Source organism: Varanus komodoensis, unplaced genomic scaffold (genome assembly GCF_004798865.1).
Source record: "Varanus komodoensis strain SLA01 unplaced genomic scaffold, ASM479886v1 scaffold323, whole genome shotgun sequence".
In the NCBI taxonomy this organism is placed as follows: Eukaryota; Metazoa; Chordata; class Lepidosauria; order Squamata; family Varanidae; genus Varanus; species Varanus komodoensis.
This window is the reverse complement of record NW_025335806.1, coordinates 1-7,593: the sequence shown is the minus strand read 5'-3', so window position 1 is coordinate 7,593 and position 7,593 is coordinate 1. Positions and strand designations below refer to the sequence as shown.

The window sequence follows — 7,593 nt, the reverse complement described above, 5'->3', positions numbered from 1 at the left end:
AGGTGGGTCAGATGTCATGGCCAAGGCTGGGTTCCAAGTATTACCTTGGTGGCCAGGTCTACCGACATCCAGCAGGTTTCTTACAGGCTCACCATGCTGTGATTCCCCACGCTCAGTGATGGCACTCTGAATGTGAACCTATTCACCTATCTGCAATGGAACTGACATACAAAGGTTTTGCATTGTAAATGACTTTATGAGGCCAAGACCCAACTGCAGGTATTATTCCTAATCATAAAGAAAGCAAATTAGCATCTTTTTCTCCTTCTAATGGTTCAGCAACAGAAGAGTGATTCTTTCAGATATGCATTCCCTGCTGTTGAAGAATACCTGATTCATCACCTTTCCTTCTCGACTAAGTTCGGAAAGAATTTGCACAGGTTTCTGGGGTTGGGGGTAGAATATTTTATTTGTGTTGGCACAAATAATCCATGCAAGGTATAGTCACTCACACCTCACAAAATCACACATTACATGGAGCAGCTGAAATAAAAACCTAGGTGATTCAATGAAAACCCTAAGCAAAAGTAAAGGTCACTTGTGGCATCAAGTCGGTATTTTCGTATCTTTAAAAAGCAAGAAGCCTGGTGTGTTGTTAAGGAGCAGAAATCACACAGTTGTAAACGCTACCGTCAATTGTTTTCATGACATATTGCATCCACTACAGGGTCTTCCACGGCCTTGCAGCAGATGCGATTCGTCGTGTGTGTTGTAACACTGCCATTATTGAATACAGAGAAAGCTCTGAAATAAACGTTTCATCAAAGCTACTGACCGCTGAAGGACCAAAGTCGTGCAGTTGTGCTTACGTGTACTGATTTTATTTTATTTTTTTGAAAACTTGATTATTTTGCAGGGTTCAATGCTAAATTGTTTTGGGTGGAACTCTTTCCTGAATTATTGCAAGTTACAGAAATTTATTTTCCTTGAGGCAAACAGAAAGATTTAAAAGCGAACTAAAGAGGGTGCAATCCAGAACCATTAAAATAGATCAGTTTTGCCACATAATTCAGTAGGATGTGGATTGCAGCCAGAATGTTTTAAACAATTTCAGGTTCAAATAAAAGAATTGCAGCCATGTTTGGCTACATGTCACTGATATAATTAATCAAATCCCCTGAAATGGTTTAACAGTTTTTATCATTTGGTCATTCACAGGTACAGTGTTTGATTTTTACGAAAGGCAAAAATCGCCACTACTCTTTCTGGTGAAGCAAAATAGTAATAAGATAATTTTAGCATTAACATAGGTAATTGTTAAGGATCACAAAGACAGCACATCACCAAACCTGCCGAGTGTGTGTTTTCCCACTACATCTTACTACTTTGGGCCCTATTAGGTATGCATATTCTTTTTCTTAAAAGACTAGACTTGATCCTACCTGCATCTGTTTGGCTGCAGGAAGCACTGCAGATGCTATTCTGGGAGGCTTGCATGTAACAAAGAACAGTTCATGCAAACAGTTGCATGAACAGTGTGACGTGCAAGGACAGGACTCCTGGAAGACCTTTGTCTCCTCCTTCATGGCAGTTTTCTAATTGCGGAAGACTAACCACGATCTCCAGGGAGTGTCTCCCTTCCCCATAATACTGCTCCCCCAAGTAGAGCATTTACACTAGAGCAGAGCCGGTATTTATGCAGAAAATTCTGCCACAACAGCCTCTGCCTGGCCACAGTGGCTTATTTAAATGGTGGTGCATGCTGGGTATTATTTCCACTGCCTGGGCACAGCTTGTCATGTCATCTGAAGCCGGGTACCATGACCTGCTGGAGGGAATGACAACCTTCCAATCACCTACCAAGGCTTATTTGGATCGTGTGAACCAGCCCCATAAATCACAACCATGCCTTCTCCCAGTACAGTCCTTCCGTGATCTACTGTAGGGTTTTATTGGCACTCTGCTGCAGAATGACCCAGCGCGCTCACTGTCCCAGTACGGGTAGAGGGTGCCAGCTCAAACGGTGGAGTGGAGCACCCTTTGTGCAGTGTTGACTCTACATATCATAGTCAACCTCGCTGCTACCAGCCGCTCTAATTTTCTCCTTAAGACACTAGCTCCAAAAATGTAAAGAGAAAACAACCAAGCCCCAAAAAGTTTGACTAAAATGCTACTGGTTCTTTTTCCGAATAACCCATTACACCAATAGAATAAAATGCCGTCCTTGTTAAAATGACAAGATCCATAAGAATTAAAGTGCTATGCTTGCATCTATAGCAAAGGGCAGCTATGCTTAACTATCCAAAATATGATTTGAGTAGAAGGAACAAAATCTGCAGTACTAGAAATGTGAATGTTTGGTATGCCCTTCCCTCTCAGAAAAAAGCAAAACAAAACCAGGCCTGGATCCAGCCAAAGTTAACCACTTTTATGTCCGGTTAATTTCAGCTAGATAGTAAAGCATATATATGCCCAACATTTCTCCAAACAGTTTTAATACAGCTTCACATTGCATATTTCTTAAAATAAGGGCATAGTGTTCCAAGAGGGACCCAATATTTTCCATGCAGCTGGACTTTTGGGCCACTGCATTGTTAATATAAAACCCACTTAACTGGGTATATCCACCAACAGGGCTCAAACGGTAAACAGCTTTGATTTTTTTCCTACGATGAATAGTAAATAGCATATGTTATTATAAATAGAAATACAGAGGGTTTAATGCTGAAGCCACTTGCTAGAGAGTATAAAGCGTTCCCAGTAATGCAGTAAATGACTTCGGCTTTACAACTTTTTGTTCACTCAAATGAGCAACTGTGAAAAGGTGGATCTTTCCATGTTTGGATCACAGATAAGAACGTTCCTCTGAGCAAACGTGAACCACTGCCTTATCATTTAAAACAATCACTTGATACTCACTGTTTAAATATCCAAACCTATAGCTAGAATAAATACATGCATCCAGTCGCAACAATACAGAAAGCTCCAAGAAGTACTTGCTGAGATATTAAAAATTTGTTCAAAAACAGAAAAAAGGGTGTTGAACTAATATAGCATCCCCCAACCTGGTGGCTTCCCTGGTGTAGAGGTGAACTACAATTCCTACCATGGGCAAGCTGGCTAAGGATGATGGGAGTCATAGTCCAGCACTAGGTTGGGGGAAGTGGCACTAATACCACTCTGAACTCCAAAGGCTTTATTTCCTTGTGACAGCAAACTCAATCACACTTCAGAGATGCCTTTATCTAGAGGATCTAATCACAGTTTACAACTGGGTATGCCTGTTGGCCAAGGCCACCTGTGAATGGTTATCAGTTTTAGCAGAAACAAGGTACCTCAGCACCAAAGGCATCAAAATAAGAATGGAACCCACCCTTCCCCTGGCTACTCCCAATTCTATTTTTGTTCTAGATCACACTTTCCCAAACTGGAGACCTCAAAATGTGATGGGCTGCAATTCCCGTCATTTCCACCCAATGGCTATGCAAGCTGGGGTGATGTGCATTGTATTCCAACACATCTGGAAGACTCCAGGCTGGGCAGGTCTGTACTAGATATTCCCTCAACCCCCAAGATGAAAGCACAAACGTGTAAGAGAAAAAGCGACTCAAGTACACGGATGAACACGGCATGGATCCTTTCAAGCTCTTCCTCTTTCCTTATGTAACCTCAACCTGGAGAAAACTAGTTCCCTGTGGATGAGATTCACTCTAACTCATTGATGATACGCGTGCTCTGATGCTTTGCCTTTGCCGGCAGGAATTACTGTCAGCTAACTCCTTTTTCTCTTCTCACAACCACCACCAAAAACACGTTCCTTCACTTGCACCCAGAGCCTGGCAGGGGCCACTTCCAATGGGCCTGTCCCCCAGGGCTCCAGGATTGATCTTCAGATAGATACTGTATAGGGATACCACCACCGTTTGGACAGAGCTGACCGTATGGGCTTCCCTTACACCGTCGCCACCCTGTCGCCACTCTTCTTCTTGGGAGGCAAACATCCAGAGGGGGCCAATATTCACACACCCATCACAACCTCAATGGCCCTGCGGCAGCCCTGGCGGTGTGCAAAACACAGCTGCATTTAGCTCCAATTCTTCCAAAGCAGGGCAAGTTGACCCTCCAGCAGTGTGAAACACACTGCTTCCTCGGGATGGGCTTCCATTGCTCCAATCAGGTGAGGACAAACAGTCACATGAGTTGAACCAATGAGGTGATACATTTCGCCACATACGCCAACTGGGAGATGGCGCCACCTCCCTGTAGGGAAGAATCCTGCCGCCGGTCCAGCTTGCATGGGTTCCCTATCTATATACAGCTAACCAGGGTACCATGGCGATGGCCATCCCAAAAGGAAGCACGCCCCATCCCACTGTGCGACTGCCCTTTGGATGTGCCCGGATTCAAGCCTCAAGTGGGTAAGCCAGCGGCAGTGCTTTCATTATGTCTCTATTGTATAAAGCCTGTAGAACATCTGGTATGCAGAAGATGAATGATTAGGACGTTAATGATGAAACACAATTCCGTCTGCTTGTGAGGAACACTTCACTCATTGCTACAGACCAAGTTTTGGCACTTTTGAGTTGTTATCATAATACAATAATGGTTTCTATATATTCATTTTTTGAAGCATGATTGTATAGCGTTATCCTAAAGTTTGCCCTGGTGAACACAATATAGATGTATATTTGTAATTACATATATTACTTTTAGATTTTTTTCTTTTTTTTCCTTCTTTTTTTTGGTTCGTTTTGCTCAAACCTTTGCAGCAACTGTCAAGTTTTGAATATGCGTTCACTTTTTTTAGGAAGTGTACAAGAGTAAGTTCTGCACATATAAAAGCAACTGAATTCAGCTTCAGAAGTGATCATAATTCATTCCCTGACCCTCCCCACCTTGACAAATCCATAGTTATCTATATTTCATTTGTTGAGTCAACCCCTCGTCTTTTCCCTTTGGTGTCAAGTCTCCCGCTCTTCCTTTAGACGTTGATGGCATGCGCGTGCTTCTTGCACAGCGGCTTATCCTTCTTTGAATAAAAGGGCTGCCCTTCCAAATTCACATGGCACACCTGGAAATGAAGAATACCAAATGTTAAACAGAATCCGAGAAAATAGGCAGCTGAATCCTGAGTTCAGTAAAATTCATTTATTATTATTATTATTATTATTATTATTATTATTATTATTATTATTATTAAAGCTTTTATATGCTGTCCTATTACATAAAATAAATTATTGTATAAATTATAAAATAAAAATCTCAGGATGGCTTACAATGTTTAAAATGACCCAGTTCTGCGATTGGAGGGGTTTGCCCACCTCGTAACACACGTACCGCACTCCCCATGAGGAGAAGGCACCGATCCAGGAAGCAAGAGAGAACTTCAAAGGTATGCAAAGCACAACACTTTTACTAAATGCATCATACATTTCAAGCGGAATCACCTTCTTTAGCAAAGATCAGTCCTAAGGACTGGTATTATATGCATAATAAGCTATACTGAGTTGGTGCACCCTTTGAGCCTCAATCTGCCTTTTGTTTCTATGCTGACCCATTAAACTGAACTTAGGTCACCAGCTGTGTGTGTCCTACATCTGAAAAAAAACCTGTCCATCAATCTTCATCCATTGGCATGACAATGAAACAGAATCCAGATGGGGATATAGAAATGGAAGAACAAAGCTTGTTCTCTCAATAACTGGCCATCAAAGACTGTGAGCGAGCTGAGAACTCACTGCCATGGGTGGCATCCAGTGTTAGCCTTACTTCAGTTAGATCCATTTTAATGAATGGGGCTTAAGTCAGATGAACATTAAATACAACCAAGTGTTCCCCACTCCGTGCCTCTCCAGGGTTCCATATAAGTGAATAGATTCCATTCACTTGGATAGGGGAAAATGAAGTGTTACATTTATGGGCACATTTCTCTGTGGAGGGAAAGAAGTTTCTGGAAGGCATGCATTGGGCTTTCCTGCCATTCGAAATGAAACTCAATCTTGTTTTTTCTATATGAAGTGCATTGTTTCTGAAGCATTTGAATGTACAACCTAGGGATGTGTGAGGAATCCAGTCTGGGGGTGGGAATCTGCCTGATTTCCTCAGCCTGGCTCCCACAACTTCAGCCCCCCTTCTCTCTTCCTCATGTCCACCTCAAATCCAGAATTCCTGTGGGCGTCTGGCAGGAAGCAAGTTCAGACGAAGTTCTGCTTCCACAGACCTGCCTCGCAGGCTTTGCGTACTGTGTGCAAATAATTACGTAATTTGCCCATCTTGCACAAAGAGCTGCATACTTTGTGTATCTTGAGCGAAGGATTACGTACCCTGCAAAAAGATTCTGCTAGCGTTACTGAGCCTTTGAGGACCTGAGCTCGGTTCAGTTTGCTTCCTGGCCAGGGCCAAGTGTGGGAAAGAACTGACAAGAGCAAGAGAGTCAGGCTCTGGCCTGATCTTTGCAGCCCTAAGGCAGCCACCTGCCTTCCTCCCACCTCCTGCCGGCCCCTGCTGCCTGTGGAGCGAGCTGGGACAGAAGCCCTTCATTCAAGCAGCACAGAGAATGTGGTGGTGGTGACGTCTTCTCCCTTGCTGCTGTCCTGAAAAAACTGAGCCACAATCTTTGCTGCACCCGTAAGTCAACCAAGAGGTGTCGGTCGGTCCATCTCAGGAAAGACACCTACAGCACAAATGAAGCAGGTGTCATGCCAGGTGTGTCCAAGGGCTTCGATGAATTTATCTCCTGCTTCAACAGGGAAGTCACATCCGTGACATTTGGTGCTGAACAAGGCAACGTAATCTAGAAGCAGGAAAAAACAAAGACTAAAGTTAGAAACTAAGTAGCATTTGCTTCTCTCCAAATCACAGACCTAACGGCTACAGAGTCTCAGGTTTAGTTTGGCTTGGAATCCCTTTTCTGGAGTGGCTTTTGAGATTTGCTCACTTACCTTTTCAAGTGCGATATCTGAGTGCACCCTCAGGAAACACCCGCTTCTTCCTGTCTTTGGGGTGTTTTCCTGACTCCAGAGGCAAGCCTGAGTGGTTCTTTTTGGGTTGGCTGCAAGAGGCGGTGGGGTGGTTCCCCCACTCCCTACTCCAAGGTCACAGCACTCTGATCCAGGAATCCGACCCAGCCCATGGCCTCTCCACTGCTACTGACGAGCCATAGGATTTCTCCTTCCATCCTTTAGAGGAGCAGATACCAGCCTTTGCAGTCCTGGGATGCCCCAGTTGGCAATACGGTCCCTCCTTGACTTGGTTTTTAAACAAACCTTACTGCTTTCTTCTCTCTCTCCTTAGGAGCATCATACATCTATCCCCAGATCAGCTGAGAGGATTTGTCTGTCTCACCTGATGTTGTCCACTCCACCTGGGCAGGGTTCTCAAGGCAGGAGAACCCATCCCAGGTGGTCCATCCTGTCCCAGGACAGAAGCCTTTCCCATGGTTGCTGTTTCATCACAAAGTCATGCCCGACCCATCACGACTCCATGGACAACATTCCTCCAGGCTCTCCTGTCCTCCATCATCCCTCAGAGTCCACCCAAGCCCACACCCACTGCCCCAGTGACTCCATCCAGCCACCTCATCCTCTGCCGTCCCCTTCTTCTTTTGCCATCTATTGTTCCCAGCATTAGGCTCTTCTCCAGGGAGTCCTTCCT

At 44.2% G+C, this 7,593-nt stretch overlaps 1 long non-coding RNA gene across 1 annotated transcript; it reads right to left on the bottom strand.

Moving 5' to 3' along the window:
- Nucleotides 1–390: 390 nt before the first annotated feature.
- Nucleotides 391–7,461, bottom strand: LOC123027578. Its single transcript, XR_006415528.1, has 2 exons — nucleotides 6,618–7,461; nucleotides 391–5,011 (listed from the first exon to the last, which is right to left on the bottom strand). It is a non-coding gene; the product is annotated as an uncharacterized LOC123027578 (long non-coding RNA).
- Between the last annotated feature and the right edge of the window lie 132 nt (nucleotides 7,462–7,593).